This window comes from Notamacropus eugenii, chromosome 5, assembly GCF_028372415.1.
Source record: "Notamacropus eugenii isolate mMacEug1 chromosome 5, mMacEug1.pri_v2, whole genome shotgun sequence".
Lineage (NCBI taxonomy): Eukaryota > Metazoa > Chordata > Mammalia > Diprotodontia > Macropodidae > Notamacropus > Notamacropus eugenii.
The window spans coordinates 451539328-451562850 of record NC_092876.1 but is presented as its reverse complement, the minus strand read 5'-3'; positions in this window follow the sequence as shown (position 1 = coordinate 451562850).

Sequence of the window (23523 nt, the reverse complement as noted above, 5' to 3'; positions counted from 1 at the left end):
GTGAGAAACCAAGGATACTGAGGTTGTGAAATTGGGTGACTGCAAGGATGGTGGTTTCCTGGGCATAACTAAGGCATTTCAAAAGAGGGGTGCATTTGAAGAGAAAGATAACAAGTTTAATTTTGGACATGTTGAGTTGGTGATGTCTAAGAAATGCCCTGTTTAAGGTGATAGATTAAAGAAAGACTTAAGAACAAAAGAAGGGAGCGAGAAAAAAGAAAGAGATAAAAATCTAGAGGGTGCTCAAATGGGTGTTCTCCAGGAGTGTTGGTTTTGATGCTGATTGTCTGAGTCCATTTCAGTAAGGATGCAAGCTCTTTAGCACGGTATGAATGTTATCATATCACGATAGGATGTTGGGATAGAACTCTGAAATGCCCAAAGGAATGACATCCCTTTGTAGTTCTGAAAACTCCATCAAGTGAAAAAGGAGAGGGAAAAGAGAACTGAAAGATGTCAAGAAAGAGTGGAAAATCATGGGAAAAGATAGAAAGTTTTTGCAAAGGAAGATTTTTATTTTTTGGCAAAGTAGCACCTACACATTCTTGTTTATATGCTTAGTGTGTTAAACATCTTCTCTAATCTGCTTTTTATGCTTCCATGAATTACTTTGAATTTCTCTTTTGTGTTTCAAATTGGATGCACATTCCAGAAAGATGTCTTGGCAGTGTAAAGATTGCTTCGAGTAGCAGAGACTAGGATTGCTGTGGTACCTGCTGCCTGGAAACTGTACAGATGTGTGTGTGTGTGTGTGTGTGTGTGTGTGTGTGTGTGTGTGTGTGAAATTAGAAGCTATTTTTTACAACTGGACTTTTCTTGTTACATACATGGAATACAAAGTGCTCATACTAGAATTATTGTTAGTCTCTAGGGAACCTATCTAGATAGAGATTTAAGTTCAATGTCATTTTTCCTCCCCAGTTCAATGTCATTTTTCCTCTCCAAACCTTAAGATCAATTTCTATTCCCACAGATAACTTTACCAACTTCTTTCTGGATGTCCAGGATCTAGGTGCGATCATAGCCTTTACAGCATAGATTTAGAGCTGGAAGGGACCTTATTATCCAATCCTCTCATTTTACAGATGAGTAAATTGAGGCCCAGAGTCATTGTTACTTGCTTAAATTAACATTCACAGTAAGTAGTATGTATGGAATTTGAACATAGATCTACTGACTCCAAAAACTTCCCACAACATTAATCCATTTGTAACTAAGTAGAGTTCACTTCTGTAGAACTATTTGACAATTTTAATACACACTATTTGATTGAACTCAAATCAATTAACATTTAAGTATTTACTTTATGCAGAAATTTGTGCTAGGTACTGAAAGACAGTCAAAGTTCCTACCCTCATTGGCTTTACAATTTATTCTCATAGAATCACAGAATTTCAGAGGTGGGAGTAACCTCAAAGATCATACATTCGAAGAAGAATTTCCCCCCCTCCCCTAGCTTACCTGACAGGTGATCATCTAGCTCTGTTTGAAGATCTCCAACTCTCCACCTTTGAAACAGCTGCTTATGCTTTTGGACAGCTGTAATGGTTGGGAAGTTTCCCCTTCTACCCAGCCTCAAATTGCTTCTCTTCAGTTTCCACCCATTGCTCCTAGTTCTGATCTGTGAGGTCAAGCAAAAGGAATCTATTCCTTCTTTCTTCTGAGAGTCCTATAAACCCTGATGATCCCAGTTACATCCCCTTCAGTCTTTTGTCCTTCAGACTCATCTTTAGTACCTTCACCCAATCCTTGTATGGGATGTTTTGAGATCTTTTATCATCCTGGTAGCCTTCCTTTGGATGTGCCAAGGTCTTACCTAAAATATGTGCCCAGGATGCAGCACAATATTCTAAATGTGATCTGACCAGGTCAGAGTACAGCAGGGTTCTCACCTCCCTTGTTACAGACGTTTGTGTTTATAAATGTGACTTATGATAGCATTAGCCTTTTTTGACTATCATATTCTACTGTTAACTCACATTGAGCTTGAAGCTCCACTAAGTCTCCTAAATGTTTTTTCATGGGAACCAGCCATATCTCCTATATTCTATACTTGAACAATAGATTTTTTTAACCCAAATTCTATTTTTGTCCTTATCAAAGGATAAGGATACATTTATCCTCATCAAATTTTAGTAGATTTGATCCATCATTCTGACTTATTGCTGTCCTTCTGAACTGAGTCCATTATTCCAAATATTATTTACCTTTCCTAGTTTAGTGTCATCCACAAACTTGAAATTATGACATCTATTCATTCACCCAAGTTATTATTAAAAAGTGTTAAATAGAAGTTATTATTAAAAGCATGGAACACAATAGGTTCAAAGACACAGCCTTGTGGAACTCCACTATGCCATCTGGGCATGACCCATTAATTTGTTTAAGATCCATTTGACCTAGTCTACATGTTTCCATTCTATCGGGTTACAAGTGACAGCATTATCAAATGCCCTGCTAAAATTCAGCTACGCTGCTACTATAGAAACCTTGTCAAAAAAAGTAAATGAGGTTTGTTTAGCATGACCTGTTATTCTGGCAGTCAGTGAATACCACATTCCTTTGTACATGCAAGTGAACCATTGCTTTAATAATGTTTCAGACTTTCTCCCAAGAACTGAAGCATATGGTTTGAAGATTCCATCTTCTTGTAATTATTTTTAAAAAATTAAAATTATGGTAACATTTGCTCTGTTCCAGTCCTATGAAACCTCTCTGAGTCCATGATTTTGCCAGTTCTTTCAATACCTTGCATTGTAGTTCATCAGCATATGAAGATTCGGACTGGTTGAAGGAGAAAGCTAAGGCTCTCTTACCATCTCCAAAACCAGTTAGCGATAATATATGATAATACATGATAAGCACATTAGAGAGGGAAAAAATAAAATCAACCGAGCTCCATAGGTAAAGCAATAGAGATGGGGGATGTGATCAAGTAGAGGTTTAATGGAAGAGGTAGTATTTTTGTTGGATTGTAAAGAGTGAGTAGGAACTTTGTATGAATGGACATTCCATTAACAATGACATTACCAAAGGCAAGGGAGTGAGAAAACATGGTATGTTCAAGGGATTGAGAATAGTTCAATTTGAACAGAGATAGTATGTATGGAAAGGAGGAATGTGAGATTGGATTGGAAAGGTAAAGTGGTCCAAGACTGAAGAGGCCTTGTCTGCTATAAAATAATTCAATAAACATTTATTAAGTGCCTATTATACCCAGGCACTATGCTAAGCACTGGAGGTACACAAAGAAGCAAAAGACAGCAACTGCCCTCAACAGAGTTCTTTACCTGAATCCATGGATCCCATTGATATCTGTTGAAAACTGCATTTCAATATAATTGGTTTCCTTTGTAATTTTATGTTTTTATGCATTTTTTTTGAGAAAGCATCCATAAGAGTTCACCGGATTGCCAAAAAGGTCCATGACACAAAAAATTTAAGAATCCTTGCCATAAAAGAATTTTGAGATTTATTCTGGCATCTATGAATCTCATAACACTACATTACATTTTAACATCTATTCCAACCTCACCAATCAAGTTAAATGACCTACATTTTAAAAAGTCTACACTATGAAAGTTTTCCTTCAGCATTTCAGGAAGTAAGTTTTTGGTTTTAAGGGAAAAATAATCTGGTTGGCAGTACTTCTTACATTTTCTCCTAAGGCTCTAAGAAGATGTTCTGGGAAGGAGGACTATTGTATAACTGTCAGTCAACTAGATTCTTTTTCTTAATAACTTCTGGAGTAGCAGTGGCAGTGGCTTTTAAAAGATCTTTTACACGTGGGTCGTCCTTCAGAAAAGGTGTGACTTACCTTTGATCCATTTATCTATTTAGTGGTCATCAAATTGTTAAGGATTCCTCAGGGAATTTAAAATAAATGCTTTTTAGACCAAATTGTTGAGGAGAGCTGGAATCATATTTTGGGATATCCAAAGACTCACTGAGTTTAGACAGTATCTTGGGGTTAATCTTGCTACCCACTGGATGTCACTGTTGCTGCACTAAAATGTGAAATAATCTAGCATTTTTCTGTCCCCCCCAAAGGCATGCAGAAACTTAATTTGGAGATCACAGTGATAATTCTGGGAGAAGAAACTGAGAAGTCCAATAGATAGACCTACAGGCAGACAATTAAATTATTTAGCCCACATCATTGTCTGTTCTCATAACTGCAAAATTCAATAACATGTATTCATATTGAGGTTGGAGATCTATTAGATTTTTCTCAAAGCTGTATGTCCTGTTACTGAGATACTGCTCTTGGTTCAGAAGCAGGGCAGATGTTTGCACATCTGCTTCTCTTCTTGCCATTGAGGTTTGAGAGGAGCCTTAATGATCATTCACAGTAGATAAGGGATATGGAAATGAAATGTGAACCTGGAGAGGGGTCTGGTAAATAATGAGTGGGACAAAACAGATTTTATCTGTGAGATTTTTTTTTTGAAGCTCTCATTCATGAATATTTGAACTCTGAAGGCTCACGATATACTGAGAGCACCCAGTCATTTCCACACCTCTTTTCTTCTGTGTAAATACCATTCCCTCTACTTTCATCTTCAGCATTTTATTAGGTGTTATGCAGCATGTGATTGCAATCTTAAGCATTTGGAACACACAAAGAATCACAAGTATTACATTAATTGTTTAAATTAATCTATGGTTGATTTCTGGGGAATTGGAAGAAGTTATCTACATATCATTGTGGTGGTAGAAGGCTTGAATTTGAAATACTAAATCTGATACTTAAAATTGTTGAGCTTTCTGTTGTGAGGAGCACTTTACCTTTTTGATCCATTACTTGATATGAACCCTACAACTGTATTAAGTGATTCAGGAAAGATTTTAATAGCTCTAAATTAGGCAGTGTTCATTTATTGACTACCTGTTATGTGTACAGCGCTGGACTCCATGCGAGAGGAATCAAAAGAGAGATAAGATGTAATTTGTGTTTTAGGGGGTAAACACTTAATTTGAGGAAATGAGTAGGGTATTCATGGACAAAAAAAGAGGATATATTTACAGAGTGACACGTCCATATGAACATTGTTTTTGTCTCTTCATATTATGGATTTCCATTTCTGGGATAGAGACATGGGGGTGTACATTTCAACTCAGACAGAAATAGCACATAGGACAATAGCTGTAAGGATATGATCTGTTCTACTTACACTCCCAAATACTTCTCTTTATGTTACTTTCCTTTTGAGTTTTTGCTTGACCATCGAATTACTAGCATTTAACGTGTCTATAGCTCTTTAATAAAGGTTTGCCAAGTGCTTCATAGTATGTTATACCACTTGATCCTGACAAAATGCCAACAAGGAAGATGTTATTACTATTTCCATTGAAAATAAAGTTGAGAAGAGTTAAGTGACTTGCCCAGGGCTACACAGATGGTAAGTAGCTGAGGCAGAATTTCAACTTAGGCCAACCATCAAGGTAAGAGTGGAAATGTTTGGGGTGTCCACTGAATGTCCAGGAAACTGGTAACAAATGACTTATTGCCGTAAAAATAGCCCCTTTCAGCACCATTTAGGGGCTAGGGACTGGATGTCTTTTCATTGGGTAATGAGAGGTTAAGTGACTGTCCGCAATCACACAACCAGTATTTGTCAGAGGCTGGAACTGACCCAATGTTTTCCTGGCTCTGAGGCTGTCCACCTAGAGCCAGTCTCCTGGCTGTGCTTGATAGAGAATGATCACTCAAGTGAGGCAGTCAAAGAATTACTGAAATCTTTTAAATGACAGCTGGAAAAGGCAGACTGACATATCATGGGAAATGATTCTGAATTTGTTAGGGTAATAGGAAAACTAAACAAAACTTATCGAGGGCTCATCACTCTCCAGATGTCTAAACTCCACTGAGAGGATACTCAATGATGCAACAAGGCATTTGGGGAAAACATGTTAGATCACGGGAGGTCTGGAGTTATTTGGTGTTTGTTTTTACCCTTGATTATGTGTTTTCTAACTCAGGTCAAATTCTAATGAGCCTTTACTGTGGCAACAACATAGATTTCATTGAGAGAGACCTTCTTGAAAAACTAGTTGCTCACTTTACATCATTTTTTTTGCATTAAAAGCCCTAAAAATTATCTTTGTAATGAGAAGATTGACACCCCGTGTTTTCTATAAGAACTTCCCTTGATAAGATGACTTTGGTTGGCTTACCAGATGGATGGGGATAACTCTGATTTATGGCTGCCCACACCCTACTGCTTTGTTTATCATCAGTGACACAAGTAGACCTTTTCCTCAGCCCTGCAACTGAATAAAGCAATAACCCCACCATAAGGGAGGCTAGAATTGGAAGATAATAAATATTTATCACCAAATCTCTCTTTTTCCTAGCAACCACACATGATGAAGGGAATTAATGTCACCCAGAGCCTTTTGTGTATAATTTTTTGAGATTCAGTGCCAGGAAAATAAAAGCTCCCCCCCTTCCTCTGCCCATCCCTTTCTTCATTAATCAAGCAGATTGATTGCTGTGAGTTCCAGAAATCTCCATATGGTTTTCTAATAGAGGCAGAAGCAAGGACTGAGTCTGGAGCACATTCTCTTTGAGTCCTGGGGTTGTTGGCCAGATTCTACTTGAAAAAATGACAATTGTTTATCAGTAATATTAAATAATAGTCAAATGACTCAGTTCACAGAGTAGTAGCATTTTTGTTTGAGTGGGCTAAGTAAATGCTACAGTTCCATAATTGCAAAATAGCTTGAGAACACGGCAATCTGACTTCATTTCATGAAATTCACAAATGCATTGAAGTTATCCATAGCTTCCTTCAAAACACTCACACCCAGAGGTGCGCTTGAGTCAGCTCAACCAGCTCTCCCACCATCGTTAAATCTCCAGTACACCTCAGAACATGGCAAAGGCCATACACCAGAGCATAATCTATTATTTTGTTGATTTCTAGACTTGAGGAAGGGATGGATAAAATGCTAATGATACATTTTTCGATTTTATTTGATTATTTCTATTATTAGCATTAACAAGTGTATAATAGGCACTTATCTAAGAAAGACTTAAGAACTATAATTCCAGAGGACCAGAGATGACAAAAAATACTTACCTTCTGAAATTGAGTCAATAAATTCAAGGTACAGAATGAGATGTGTTTTTGAACATGGGCAATGTGGAGATTTGTTTTGCTTGAATATGCATATTTGTTAAAAAGGAGCTTTTTTCTTTCTCTCAATTTGTTTTTGGAAGGGAAGTAGTTGTGGTGGGAGTAGGGAGGTAGTAATAAGGTCACAAAATGGAAAAAAGTAGGACAAAAGGGTCACTGAAACATCTTTAAAATGCACAGAAGGGAACAGAGGTAAGGCCAATGGGAAACAAACAATGCAGGATAACTGAAAATAGAGCGGTGAAGTTGAATAGTTGGAGAGTTAGAAGCATATGTGGTACAGATGCGTAGCTGTGTGTTCATTCCCTTTCTCCTGCTCTTCTTTGTATATGGAAATGCTCATCTTATTTGATGTTTGTTTAGATCAAAATCAAATGAAAAAAGATATAATAGGTCCTTTATAAACACTGAATTCAACTGAACTGTGTTTTATACAGAATGAATAAATTTAGCAACGAAACTTCTCCACATAAATATAAGTATTTGCCCTGAGAGGGAGGGCATTATGAAGCAGTTTGAGATGTTAGGTATGTTCAGAATAATTCCTGGAATGTTTGACTTAGTTATTACATTTATGTATTTGGATTATGCCTGTGTTACTCAGTGTTAGCAGACGGAATACTAAATGTGGAGGCATGGCATTTCACTTTTGGTCTGCCATGAACTAGTCTTATGATTTTGAACAAATTTCAACCTACGGGGCCTCAATTTCCTCATTGTGAAATGAGGGAGGTTGGATCAGATGATCCCTTCTAACACTACTCTGATTTTTATAATTTGTTATTTTTTTCCTTCTTGGATTCTCCCTCCCTTCTAGTGACCTCTGAAATATCTTTGGCATTAGGAGCTCTATAATTTAATTTGTATTCACTTCTCTTTTTTTTCCTACCTACAATTCATCTATTCTATTAGGAAGGTCTCTGAGATAACTTCCATTCTTCTTCTTCTTCTTCTTCTTCTTCTTCTTCTTCTTCTTCTCCTTCTTCTTCTTCTTCTTCTTCTTCTCCTCCTCCTCCTCCTCCTCTTCTTCCTCCTCCTTCTTATTTTTTTTTTAATAATTATCCATATGTAGGATATAGTCCTGCCCAACTGGATACATGGGAAATGGTTATGTGCTATCTCTAATAGTGACCTGGCACAGATTTGCTTTCAAAAAAATTACCAATAATTATTGGATAATACCTTGGAATTCTTTAGACTAAACACTAGTGCATGGGAATACTTCAATCTCCCTGGATAGAGAGATGTAGAAGTGAGAACTTCTGTATAGTGGTATGAAATGTAAGTGTAGAGTACCACTAGCAAAAGATAAAGGAAAAAAGGGGGTGGCAATGTACATGTGACACAAAGTAGGTTTTAAAATTCTACCCTTGTCCCATAATGGAACTTTAATCCACTCTTTTCCTGAGAGTTTCTTTTAGATATCTCAGTAGTTAAGGTAATATCAATGGAAATTTTGCCCAACTTTGGGTCCATTGTGAATATATCCAATTAACTGTACTCAGTGTGGGGGTATTCAAGAGTTATTGGTCCAGATTCTATGTGGTGACTAAGTTACTTTCTGCACTGAGAATAGGCAAATGGGAGATGCATTAACTTAGTAAGGACATCACAACACCATTGAGTGCCCTGGAGATATAATTTAGTAAGTGGTACATTAGGAGGTTGAACAAGCTAATGTACTTCTCAGGGTGTCTGTCTGATATTCAGGGAACAGCTAATTCCCCATATTATCACCTCCAATATATTGTAAAAACACCAGTGGGAACACCATTTATCAACATTTCTCTCTTAAAGCTTCTCTTTATCTGTCGTTAGATTATTAAAGTATATCTTCATCAATCTCCAAATGGGTAGTTCTTTGAAATACAAGGCATGCTTTTCTCAGTGGGTTGACAGGTTGCCTGGATGCCTGCTACATTTCCATGATGACGTTCAATTTTAAATTCCCGCTAGAGAAAAATACCTTTGCATGTGGGTGCTATGCAAGACCAGGTAAAAACCCCTTCCCTAACAATGGCCAGAGGCAGCATGGTGCAATGGCTAGAAAATCAGCCTCAATGTTAGGATAGCAAGTTCAGTACCGATCAGACACACGAGCAAATAAATGTTTGTTGATCAGTGATTGATCGAGTGATTGATGCTGGCTGTGTGCTCTTGGGCAAGTCATTCATCATCTAAGTGTGCCTGAAAACTTTCTAGGGCTATAAATTGCTGAGTAGCAGCTGGTTTGCATTTGTAGAGGGAATTTTCTCACTAGGCTGCTAGGCTGCTCGCTGATCAGTAAAATTACAAGCCTGCACACAAAAAAAATTGATATGTTTTTCAAGGATATTTCTTTAAAAATAAGGCACAGCTTTACCTGCTCATTAAAAAAAAGTTTTGGGGAATTTCTTTAGTTTTTCCCCCACTCCTGGCAAATATGACTGTGCCCTATGCCAACATTTTGGGCAGAACTTGAATTTTCAAGTTTCATTTTCTTATCAGGGGACGCATTTGCCTCTCAATGCCTAGCCCAGGAATAATGTAGCTTAGAAAACCTCTAGATAGGACACTCTGCTTTTTAATTTTTTGTTCTTTTTGTTTTTCCTGAAAAGGACAAGGAAAAGGACACAGGAGAATCATCTCTCTTTACCCAAAGAGAAACAGAAATTAATGACTAGTCCATCCTGCCTCCAAATGCAGCAGCTCGATCGTTCACAGTGCCATAATAATTCCAGTCATATGGGTGCCTAATGACAAAGCTGTATCACCTCCTTAAGAGAATGTGACCTCAGTGAATTCCATGGGTATTCAGATTCACTCACTGCCCAGTACCTCACCAGCAGATCAATGGTAATGACAGGCATGCTAGTGGAAGCTTACTTTAAAATTCCCATCATAAAACCTATCTGAAGACTATGCAAAATGCCTGGCTGTGTGCTCTATGGTTTTAAAAAAGGTAAAATCAATATGTTTGGAAATATTTACATTTTCATCAAGGGAAGAGAATGTTGAAGCTTCAGGTGTCCAGCGATTAATCCCAAACAGCAGTCAATTTGCAGAAATGATTTATGGATTTTTGAGAGACATTTGTGTCTAAAACCCCTAAGAAAGCTGCTTTGGAAAGAAAACCAAACTGACGGTTTGCTCTAATTAGTGACTGTCTAACTTTTACATCTCCTCCTACTTGCATACCTACCTACCTACTTACCTCCCTACCTATATTGATAGGTACTAGAACAATGTTTTCCTTGGTATAGGGGACTTCCAGGTAGGGAAAGTCCCTCTTCTAACGTAAACCACACCTTCTCTGGTAGTTATAGTCTGAGAATTGCCTAGAGCACTGCAAGGTTAAGGATCTTGTCCAGGGATGGATAGCCAGTATTTGTCAGTCAGAACTCGAACCAAATTATTTTGATGATGACTTTATTATATAGTTTGGGATCTGGTATTTGTTGGACTACTGTCCTTCCCACTTATTTTTATTTTCCCTTGAAATCTTGACCTTTTGGCTATATGGGTTTGTTTTTTTTTTAAGAAATACCAAAACTCAAGGTTAAGATTTTCAAAAAAAAATTAGGCAAGTCCTTAGGCTGCTCTTAGCTCTTGGTTGAAAGGTATTAGGTTAAGATTGTTTTTGAGATGGGCTTTGTTTTGTCTTTTCATACTTCTCCCATTAAACCTAACAGATGTCAAATATCTTTCATTGATTGATAATATTTCCTTGCTAGGAAGACACGGTAAATGAGAATGGTCCCCAAAGACTGACTCACGAGCACTTCTTTTTTTCACCATACCATTTCTTACAGCTTGATAAAAACTTTGATTTTGATTGTTAGCCATCGAGGAAATCCAAGGGTGGCTTTCTTGGACTTTGGTACTCAATTGTCTTTCTTCCCTAAAACCTTTCCCAGGTGATTTTTCAAAATGACTATATTTTTTTAACTCTTTGGAAAGTTTTGTCAGCTTTTATTTATCCAAGATAATTGAGGGGAGCAGAGATATAGATAATAAAAAAACAGTAACCAGCTCACAATTCATTTCTATTTGTTCATTTCATATTCTATTCTGTCTACTATTACTACTACTGTTGCTGCTGTTGCTACTAATATTGCAACTACTGTGACAATAATAACAGTAACTGACACTTGTAACACACCTTTAAAATTTTCTCAGTCTGTTCACGGGGTACACAGAAGGCTATGCTTTAGCTTGCCAGAATAAGGCAATGGCTAAAATTTCAAGATGAGCATCTATACCTCAGAAATCACAATCACTACAAATCACTACAAAACTTGTTTTCTTGATTGTCTCTACTTAAGGAAGTGGAGAATGCAGAAAAAAATGAAAAATTTAAAAGTTGTATACATGCAATCTCCACCCCCTACCCAGTTGTTAAACATTTAACAGGACACCCTATATGGCTCTATAAACTTCTTGAGGTTTACAGGAGTGCGGTAGAAGCCCCAGGTACTAAGTCATCACCAGCCTGGTGATTATAGGTTTATTATGGCCTTCTTCTCCTTTACCTTCTCTTCCCGTACCATTTCTTCCTCTTCCTTTTCCTTTTCCTCCTCCATCATTTATATAACACTTGAAAGTTTGTAAAGTGCTTTAAATACATTATCTCTTTTGAACTTTACAATACTTTTACACCCACACCCACACCTCCCTCCCCACCCCCACCCATATACACCTATTTACTTCCTCAGATTTTCTTCAACATTAGGAGTTTAGGAATCAGCCACAGTGGTGGAAAACAGGAAGTCCCAGATAAACAATTTACGAAGAGGACATTTCATTCAGAGATAATTTAGAGTTAAATTGGCAAAGATTTATTTATTTTCAAAACGTTATTTTATTCATGTTGATTTTGAGTGGATAATGTCTTCTTGGCATTTAGCATGGGCTATCTTATGTTACTTACTTTTTAATCTTTTTTATGTCTATGATCTACTCATCCAAATGGATTTAGCTCTTTGAGGGCAGGGACTGTGCCTTTCATTACTTTAATGTCTGGGTGCATTAGATTAATAAACTTTCAATAAATAGTGATGATAATGATGACTATAGACCCAAAGCTGATGATAGAATCAGTGTCTCTGAGACACCTCTCATCTCCCCTTAGGTGGAGACAAATAAAGCTGGTTTCAATTCAGAAAGGTAGTTCTATAGAGGCTCTGATTTATAGTTTCTTCATCTCTGGCTTTTCATTGGATATACATGATGCTTGGGCTCAATAGTAATGAGTCACAGCTCTGACGCCAACACCTATAAATACCCTCATGTACCACAATGGTTATTCAAAGAAAAGAAATTGAAGAATGTCTCTTTGGGAGCTCCATCACACCTCATAGCCACCTTTGGTTTTCTTTTTTTTTTTAAATTTATTTTCAGTTTTCAGCATTTACTTCCACAAAACTTTGAATTTCAAATATTTTCCCCATCTCCACCCTCCCTCTACCTTAAGACAGCATGGATTCTGATAACCCTTTCCTCCAATCTGCCCTCCCTTCTATCATCCGTCCCTCATCTGTTTCCCTTCTATTTTCCTGTAGGACAAGATATATTTCTATACCCCATTGCCTACATATCTTATTTCTTAGTTGCATGTAAAAACAATTTTTGACATTCATTTTTAAAGCTTTGAGTTCCACTTTCTCTCCCTTCCTTCCTCTCCATCCCCCCTCATTGAGAAGGCAAACAATTCGATATAGATTATACATGTGTAATCATTCAAAGCATTTCCATAACAGTCATGTTGTGAAAGATTAACTATATTTCCCTCTATCCTGTCCTGCCCTCCATTTATTCCATTCCCTTTTTTGAACTGTTACTCCACTAAAGTGTTTGCTTCTGATTACCACTTCCCCCAATCCCTTCTATTATCCCCCCTCTTTCGCACTACCCCCCTACTTTCCCCATATGGCAAGATAAACTTCTACACCCATTTGAATGTGTATGTTATTCCCTCCTGAATTCAAATCTGATGAAAAGAAGGTTCACTTATTCCCTCTCATCTTCCCCTTCTTCCCCTCCATTGTAAAAGATCTTTTTTTCTCTCTTTTATGTGAGATGATTTACTACATTCTACCTCTCCCCTTCACTTTCTCCTAGTATATTCCTCTCAACACTTAATTTTCCTTTTTAGATACAATCTCTTCATATTCAGCTCACCTTGTGCCCCCCTACACACACAGACGTACACACACACACACATACTGAGAAAGATATCATGAGTTACAAATATCATCTTTCCATGTAGGAACTTAAACATTTCAACTTTAATAAATCCCTTATAGTTTCTCTTTCTTGTTTGCCTTTTTATGTTTCTCTTGATTCTTGTATTTGAAAGTCAAATTTTCTATTGAGCTCTGGTCTTTTCAACAAGAATGCTTGGAAGTTCTCTATTTCTTTGAAGTTCTATTTTTTCCCCTGAAGTATTATACTGAGTTTTGTTGGGTAGGTAATTCCTCAAGGTGAGACTATGACCCCTCCAATAAGATCAGGTTGGCTTATTAATCTTAAAATATCCTATCCTTGGAATGAGCCACCCCAGGGCATGGCTGATGAGATAGACATTAAGAGGTATTTTCCATTTTATGAGTTTGGCTAAGTTTTTTGAAAAAAATCTAGTCAAAAGATGATATTTGTAGATCTTATCATCCTAAACTAGCCTTAATGCCTGGAAAACTATAAAAATCTTTGATAGTTTTAATAGTTTTCTCATGTAGTCTTGTGAAGTTGGCAAGAAACATTAATTTTTTAGAAAAATTATTATTGTCAGGGGGCAGAGTCAAGATGGCTGAGTAAAAAGATGAATCTGTAGAAACTTCCCCTCCATAACCCATAAAATATCTGTAAAAAATGACTCTAAACAAATTTTAGAGCAGCAGAAGCCACAAAACAACAGAGTGAAAGAGATTTCCAGTCCAAGGCAGCCTGGATGGCTGACAGGAAAGTTTTATCACACCAGGAACAGAGGGGAGCACAGACCAGCCTTGGATGTGTGGCATGGCCCAGACAGGACTGGAGCAGGCCTCCAAGGGTGGAATCTCAAGTAATAGCTACAGTTCCCAGGTTGCTCAACCCACAGACACCAAAGACAGCTTCAAAGGTAAGTGAGAAAGCTCTTTCACCTGGGTGAGAAGGGAATGTGACCTAGCCCTGCTGGCAGCAGCCACTGCAGTGGCAGCATCCACTTTTGGAGCCATCAGCTTAAAGACACTGGGGAAATTGAGCAGTTGCTCTGGTTCTCAGTCCTGAGTGGTGGTCCTGGGGTAAAGAGGAGCTCTGGCTGTCATGGTGGAGCTGGTGAAGGCTCTGAAGAGGGAATTCTACTCACAGATCATGGGCAGAAAAGCTTGCAGTAGATCCCAGCCCAGAGTGCAGGCCAGGAGAGGATTAAACTCCTTTGCTTTGATTATGCCACCTTGGAGGAACTGAGAACTTACAGGTCCCCAGAGTATACTCTCCTCTTGACAAAAGACTCAAAAATCAAGTAACTGGCTGGGAAAATGCCCAAAAAAGGGAAAAAAAATAACACTATAGAAGGTTACTTTCTTGGTGAACAGGTATTTTCTTCCATCCTTTCAGATGAAGAACAACACTGCATACCATCAAAGGAAGTCAAGGCTTCTGCATCCCAAACCTCCAAAATAAATATGCAATGGTGTCAGGTCATGGAAGAGCTGAAAAAAGATTTTGAAAATCAAGTAAAAGAGGTGGAGGAAAAATTGGGAAGAGAAATGAGAGTGATGCAAGAAAATCATAAAAAGAGAGTCAACAGTTTGCTAAAGGAGACTCAAAAAATGCTGAAGAAAATAACACCTTTCAAAATAGGCTAATTCAATTGGTAAAAGAGGTCCAAAAACCCAATGAGGAGAAGAATGCTTAAAAAAAGCAGAATTAACCAAATGGAAAAGGAGGTTCAAAAGCTCACTGAAGAAAATAGATCTTTAAAAATTAGAATGGAGCAGATGGAAGCTAATGACATTATGAGAAACCAAGAAATTACAAAACAAAGTCAAAAGAATGAAAAAATAGAAGATAATGTGAAATATCTCATTGGAAAAACAACTGACCTGGAAAATAGATCCAGGAGAGATAATTTAAAAATTATGGGACTACCTGAAAGCCATGATCAAAAAAAGAGCCTAGACATCATCTTTCATGAAATTATCAAAGAAAACTGCCCTGATATTCTAGAACCAGAGGGTAAAATATACATTGAAAGAATCTACTGATCACCTCCTGAGAGAGATCTGAAAAGAGAAACTCCTAGGAATATTGTAGCCAAGTTGCAGAGTTCCAGGTCAAGGAGAAAATATTGCAAGCAGCTAGAAAGAAATAATTCAAGTATTGTGGAAATACAATCAGGATAACATGAGATCTAGCAGCATCTACATTAAGGGATCGAAGGGCTTGGAATATGATATTCCAGAAATCAAAGGAACTAGGAATAAAACCAAGAATTACCTACCCAGCAAAACTGAGTATAATATTTCAGGGGAAAAAATGATCATTCAATGAAATAGAGGACTTTCAAGTATTCTTGATGAAAAGATGAGCATCAAATAGAAAATTTGACTTTCAAATTCAAGAATCAAGAGAAGCATGGACAAGTAAATAGGAAAGAGAAATCATAAGGGACTTACTAAAGTTGAACTGTTTACATTCCTACATGGAAAGATAATATTTGTAACTCTTGAAACTTTTCTCAGTATTTGGGTAGTTGGAGGGATTATACACACACACACACACACACACACACACACACACAAAGAGACATATATATAGACAGAGGGCATAGGGTGAGTTGAATAGGAAGGGATGATACCTAAAAAAAGGAAATTAAGGAGTGAGACAGGAATATATTGGGAGGAGAAAGGGAGAAATGGAATGCGGCAAATTATCTTTCATAAAAGAGGCAAGAAAAAGTTTTTTCAATGGAGGGGAAAAGAGGGAGGGGAGAGGGAAAAAGTGAAGCTTACTCTCATCACATTTGGTTTAAGAAGGGAATAACATGCACACTCAATTTGATATGAAAATCTATCTTCCTCTACAGGAAAGCAGAGGAGAAGGGGATAAGTGCGGTGGGGGTATGATAGAAAGGAAGGCAAATGGGAAGAGGGAGTAATTAGAAGTAAATACTTTTGGGGTCAAAAGAGAGAATAGAATAAATGGGGGGCAGGACAGGATGGAGGGAAATATCGTTAGTCTTACACAACATGACTATTATGAAAGTCTTTTGTAAAACTACACATATATAACCTATATTGAGTTGCTTGCCTTCTCAGTGGGGATGGGTGGGGAGGGAGGAAGGGAGAGAAGCTGGAACTCAAAGTTTTAGGAACTAATGTTGGCAATTGTTTTTGTATGCAACTGGGAAATAAGAAATACAGGTAATGGGGTGTAGAAATCTATCTTGCCCTACAAGAAAAGAGAGAAGATGGGGATAAGGGAAAGGAGGGGTACGATAGAAGGGAGGGCAGATTGGGAGAAGGAGTAATCAGAATGCACAGCATTTTTGGGTAGGGGGAGGGGAGAGATGGGAGAAAATTTGGAACCCAAAATCTTGTGGAAGTGAATGTTGAAAACTAAAAATAAGCTAATAAAAAAAAGTTAATTTGAGGATGACTTTTATAGTGCTTATGTTAGCAGCCAGAATGACTAGTTCTGCCCCTGGGACATAGCCTTGCAAATAGCAGGTTTTAAAAAGTGTTTGTGGAACTTAATTTGAAATATGCCTGCATTGTGCTTATTCTTTCCTCCTCTATGTCCATTATACATTAGGGGAAATGATGATTACGCTACATCATCCTCATCCTCATCACTTTATTTAGTGCTTTAAGGTTTGCGAAGTACTGTACATCTTATCTGAGACTTAAACCAACCCTGAGAGACAGGTGTTAGGGCATTTATACTTTTGCACGTCCTTTGCTACTTTTTAGCATCTTTCTGACCCCACAGCAAAGAGTTGACTAAATTGGGAGAAAAAAGAATATTCTTGATGTTATGCTAAAATCTGCCAGATAATTGGAGAGCTAGTCTGACTGGTTTTTCTGGCCTCGAATGAGCTCTCAGCAATTCTAGTTTCCAGCTTTCTTGAATTCTAGCAAATGTTTCAACTTTCACAGTCAATTTAAAGTTACCTCTCACTGGAAAAGAGAGAAAATGGTTGCCAGATAGACAGGCTTGTTCTGCATAGTGGGTACTGTAATCTTCCTAGAACCTAAATGATTCTGCCTAACCTGGCAGGTGTTAATACCACCTGAGCAACACAGAAGGAAAAAGAGGTCTCCTTATGGCTGAAAATTTGTGTGTATAGGTGTATGTGTAAATACATAAAGGATACCTCCTAGATCCTTTATGAAAATTTACTTAGGAGCCCAGGAGTTAGGCTGTTATCCTTGCTGGTGCAACTGTTCTTAGTTGTTAATCATGTTTTCTAGTCATAGCTTGAATTCAGCTGATAAGAAGATTTTTTTCAGCTCTTTTAAGGTATGAGGATTCAATACCCCAGGTCTTGGAAACTAAAGATCAGCTGGCTAATCTGGCTTGTAAGCAAAGTTCTATCAGCTTCCATATTTCAACTTGTTAAGTGAACATCCTTTCCTTTCCTTTCCAGTTCCATAGTAGAGGAACTTTCCTTCTCCTGTCCAAGAGAATATAACTAAAATGGCTAAGTTTTATACTGTTATTTCATATAGCTTAATGAGTTGAATGTAGTTATTTAGTGGCTCTAATTTTAGCTTATTTATCTATAAAAGTAGGAAAATGAACTGAGATAATCACTAAAATTCTTCCTAAGCACATTTTAAAATTTCTGTATTTCTCTGTGAATATTTTCGGTATTGAAAGACTGACCATGTTGGTCAATCAGTCAGCTAGCACTTACTATTTTATTAAGCACCTACTATGTGCCAGGCACCAAGGGAAGCACTAGGGATACAAAGAAAGGCAAAAAGATCAAAGGGGATACAGTCTAATGGCAGAGACCACATGCAATCTATCTGTCTGTCTATCTATCTATCTATCTATCTATCTATCTATCTATCTATCTATCTATCTATCTATCTATCTATCTATCTATCCATCCATCCATCCATCCATCCATCCATCCATCCATCCATCCATCTATCTATCTATCTATCTATCTATCTATCTATCTATCTATCTATCTATCTATCTATCTATCTATCATCTATCGCCTCCTCCATTTAACTGTGAACTCCTTGAGAGCATGGACTTCTTTCATATTTCTTTGTATTCCCAGTGCTTGGGACAGTACTTAGCAGGCACTGAATAAATGCTAATGCCTGAGTATCTGACTTCTGGCCCCTGAATTACATAGAAGTGTGGAAGGTGGTGGGAACATAAATAGTTTATCCTGCTGATTATTGGATGGTTTTCAACTTAGTGTTGAATATCATTATCTTGAATGACATCCCAGTTTATGGAACCTGGATTAGCCTTAATAGATGGCTTTGGATTATTTTTATTCAATACTGTAATTCTTACAGGACTGTCAGAATTGAAGCTGGGCTGTGTGGGACAGAAACACATTTTAGGGAAGAAGAGAACGGGGAGCAACTTTTCTTAAAGTGATAATACAAAGAAGAAATATTGTTTGCGATCCTGAAAAAGCAGACTCTCACAATTGCCAGCTGAGTGGATGGCAGGGCAGTGCAGTAGATTACAGCTGGGATGCCTTCTTCTGCCAACAAAGGCTGATAAAATACAAATGCCATTTAGGCACTGGATTTACAGTTACTTTAGCGTATGCCCTGAAAACACACTTATCATCAGGGGATAGTATAGTTCATGGAGAAAACAAGTTAGCACTGAGAAGTTCAATTACTCTCCTAAAATATCAATAATGTAGCTGTAAGAAAGCAAAAACAACAGGCCCTTTCCTATATTGGATGTATTCTCCAGACATCTATAAAGTCTTGCTACAAACAGCTAGAAAGTAATAGCTATAAATGGAGCTCAGTGGGAAGACAGTAACAGGGACTCCTCTGCCCTCATCACCAGTTTGGCACTTTTCCTGGTACCCCATCACCTGTTGGCATGGACTTCTCCATTGCTATGTTTGTATTTTCTTTTTATTACTGCTCTTTTATTGGGCATAAACAGTCATTTTCTGAGAACCCTAGATCTTTTTCATAGGTATTGGTTTCCCTTTCTCCTGGTTCCTCCAAAGGTGTATACTAAGTGCATTTTATAATCCCTTGTCTGATTATAGAGTTGTTTTCAAGTATCTGTAACTATACCAGCTGATGATTAGTGTGTGTGTGTGTGTGTGTGTGTGTGTGTGTGTGTGTGTACCTACAGTTTTCATCACAGAGTTAAAGAATCACAGAGCTTGAGAGCTAGACGGAACTGCAGTAGTCACATAATCCAACCTATGCATGAAGGAATCCTTACTACTACTATATATCTGACAACTGGATTCCTAGCTTCTGCTTGATTCCCTCCAAGGATGAGGAACTCAGCCCTATTGAGACATTTCATTCCACTCAGACAGCTCAAGTGGATAGGAAGTTTTCCCCTCCTAACAACCAATCCTACATTTGCATCTTTGCGGATTCTATCCCCTGCTTTTGCTTCTGACCTCCAAGGCCTAAGAGAACAAGTGCATTCCTTCCTCTATACAGCAGTTCTTTCAGTACTTGAACACCACTACCCTCATGTGCCCCTTGAGTCTTCTCTCCTCCAAGCTAAATGTGCCCAGTTTCTTCAATCAATCCTTCCACATCATGAACTGAAGGCATGCACCAGCCCTGAAGTCAGGAGGATCTGGGGTCAACTCTGGCCTCAAATCCTTCCTAGCTATGCGACCGTGGGCAATCATCTTCGAAAGCAAAATAAAAAGAAAATAAAAATAAGCTAAAGGCCATTCACCGTAGTGATTATCTACTACTCTCCAGCTTGCTAATGTCCAATCTAACTTATTTAATGAATGAATTTTTCAGTTATTGAAATTCTAAGAAGATACTTGGTTTCTTTGCCAGGGAACTTTATTGTGAGATCAGAGAGTAGTAAGAACACATAGGGGTCTTAAATTTTTACCTGTGGAATTAGCTAGCTCACTTCAGGCTCTTAGAAAGAGAGCGCGGTTTCTGAAAAACTTTGAATCTCTCTTTGATTATTAAATGTGGTTGATGCCTACAGCTAAGAGAAATAGATTTATAACATGAAAAAAGAGGCTTCTTTTATACCTGAAAATGGATAAAACAGTGAAAGGCAGGATAAGCCTTTCTTGCATTTGGTATTTGATGACATTAGACTCTGAAATTTAATAGAAAGCCCCAAGCCAATGGGAACATTTTCTTTTAATGGTAACTCCATTTTATATTATACCTAATGGAAATATTAATGTATTAAATTGTAATGTATGTCAATCAATTGTAATGTAGTTTGTGGTTATGCTTCTCTCTCCAGAAGCTTATGGATTATATGGCACCCTGGGCATGAGGATGTTTAAAAAGTGAGAATGAGCTGAGTTTGAGAAAGATTGAGGCAAAGGTACTTCACTAAGGGAGACTCTTTTTCTTCTCTGGTTTTTAGACAAGACTGAAAGTTTCAGGACTTCTATGCCCTAAAGCGGAAAAATCTCTCTCCTCACACTCACTTGTTTAAAAGAGAGCCAACTTGAATAACTAATTGAATGCATCTGACACCTCTAGTACCATCGATCTCCTCTTCCCCCTCACTTGTGAGAGTAAGGAATAAGAACTGAGGTCTCCTAATGAAGTCTCATTTCCAGATTTATTCTGTCTGGTGCTTTTCTATGTGATTAAGTCATGTTCTCTTCTGAAGAGACAGAGACCAGCCTGAGTGCAATGTATTTTTGAGTCACACCAATTAAATGAACCAACTAAATGGACAAAACCTTCTGGGAGGTTTTGCCATGAATGGGAAAAGTTTCATGGTGAGTGCCTTAGTAGAGTCTAAGGGACAAGTGGAAGGAGGATTGAACTGCTAAGTTTGAAGCTTATGTGCTGCAAGTGGGGTGATTGCCTGGTCTGGGGAGAATTCATGAGTAAGGTACCATTCTGAGGGCTCTGATTCTTATTTTAGCAGTTTCTAATATTATGGTTAAAGAGTCATACGTGATCATGCCTTCTTAAATTATCTCAATTGTAGCACCAGCTGAGGGGCATAATTTACCCAAGTAGGTGGAGGTGTTGGAAGCCAAGAAACAGGTTGTATAAACCTGTAGACTACAAGAAAGAATTTGTGTCAGAAATCTACAAGGGAAGGAATCAAAGGGGTGAATCATGAACCTGCAGTAGAGGCCCAAAGCAACCTTGGGACCTGTGTTTAGCATCTCAGCATTCTCTTTGGTGATTCAAGTAACAAATAGTACTTGCTTGAAAGGTAAACTCTGCTCCTTGCACCTGTAGGGGATCAAGCACTCTTCACAGTGCCTCTCTGCCCCATATATTTTCTTCCCGTACTTCTAGTTTTAGACAATTGTCAACTCTTGAGTAGGCTTCCATTTAATGTATTCAGTGCTGTGGTTGGCAACAGAAGTATGAAGTATGATCCTGTCCCACAAGCAACTTAATTGGAAAGAGAAAAATTAGGAAGAGTATCAATTAGACCATAATTATGGGTTAACTTTGGACCAGGTACTGATCAGAGGTACAAAGAACCACCTAGAGAATGCCTCATAGAGATAGGTCTAAAAAGATGGGAAGAATTTCTATAGAGAGATGGAAGAGGCAAGACTTTCTAGGTGGACATGACATAACATGAACAAAGACAGCAGAAGTGGGAATGAATCTATTATGTTACGAGGTCCTAGAGGACAGGGACTGTCTTTTGCCTTTCTTTGTATCCCTAGCGTTTAGCACAGAGCAGGCACTTCATGAATGTTGACTGAATGAGCATGGTATACATAGGGGATAAATCAGCCTGGTTTGGGAAAGTGACATGTTGGGAAATAAATTTGGACACATAGAATAGAAGCAGATTATTAAAAGTCATGAAAATAAGACACGGATTTAGATCTGAGGTCATGGTCAACAGAAAACAATAGGTTTTTGAATAGAGAAATTATAGGATAAAAGTAGTATTTTAGGAGGATTCATCTGTCAGTTGTATGAAAAATACATTAGGGAAACTGACGTTAGGAAGCCCAGCTAGAAGTTCCTTAAAATAAGCCAGGACATGAGTGATGAGGGCCTAGAAGAGGATAATGGACTAGATGTCTATGTTGACATATTTTCCAATTGAAGTGTGCACAGAACGGATAGCAGAATGATGCTTGCCATATAGTAGCCCCATATAGTAGTACTGAGTGATTGATTGATTTGCCTTTAGTTTTGATCTACTATCTGTGTGCTAAGATAGTAAGAGTAGATCATATTTCTGGGCAAGTTTTACAAAATGTTTTCTTTATGTACTATTTGCTGCTGCAGTCCGCTGGTATATGGTTGGGAGAGGCAGGCTGGTATCTCCTATAATTTTTCCAGATTTTGAGATGCCAAAGATAGAGTCGAGTCAAAAAAAGGCTCAGTGTTACTGTGAAGGACAGCTGGCAAGTGTTAGAAATGTACTAAGCATAAGTTTTCAAAGGGGTAGATCTACAGTTCTTGGGGTTTCTTTGGGCCTGTATTCTTATTGGCTAATACTCAGTAGGCCATGAAGATGACTGCCTGTTAGACTATGGAGGCATTAACGAAACTGATATTGGGAAGAGGAGTAGTTATGGATTTTCTACTCCATATGAAGATATAATATTCCTGAGTTTTCTCACCTTATTTTGTCATTCTGAGTCATCCAAGTATTTATATTCAGACTTCAAGGACTCTTGAGATGAATTCCCTTCAGGTGAGGGTTGAGTCTCCCCTAAGGATCAGGTTGTTTTGATGGTAGCTCTTTGAGGTGACATTGTTCCTGAGTCATGGTGCCTAGAAAGGCGAGCATGCCAAATATATAAGGAGCATTTAGAAACCATCAACAAGGTCACTTATACCAGGGGACCCCTCAGTGATTCCATAGGGTAATCCAAGTTTCCTTCAAGAGTTTTTTGGAGAAGACTACTGAGAGAAAGATCAGCTTTCTGACCTGGAGGTCTTTGGTTCACAGTTGTGATAGCTAATTAGGGTGAATATATTTTGGGAAAAAATATTATGAGTTCTTGAGAGTTGGTAGCTTCACATTAACTTATGGCAGTTTCTATGCTGGTTCTTATAAGACCAAATGGACCCTTTGAGTTTTCCATGTAGTTAATATTAACATGAGGTACCTAGATGGAGGGGGAGGGGCAGTGGCAATGAAAGGCATTTCTTTCTTAGTGATAGAGATGAAGCAGACTGTATTATTTTAGTAATAAACTCTCCTTTTTGTGGCTAGTAAAGATGATTATAGGGAGCTTAAAAAA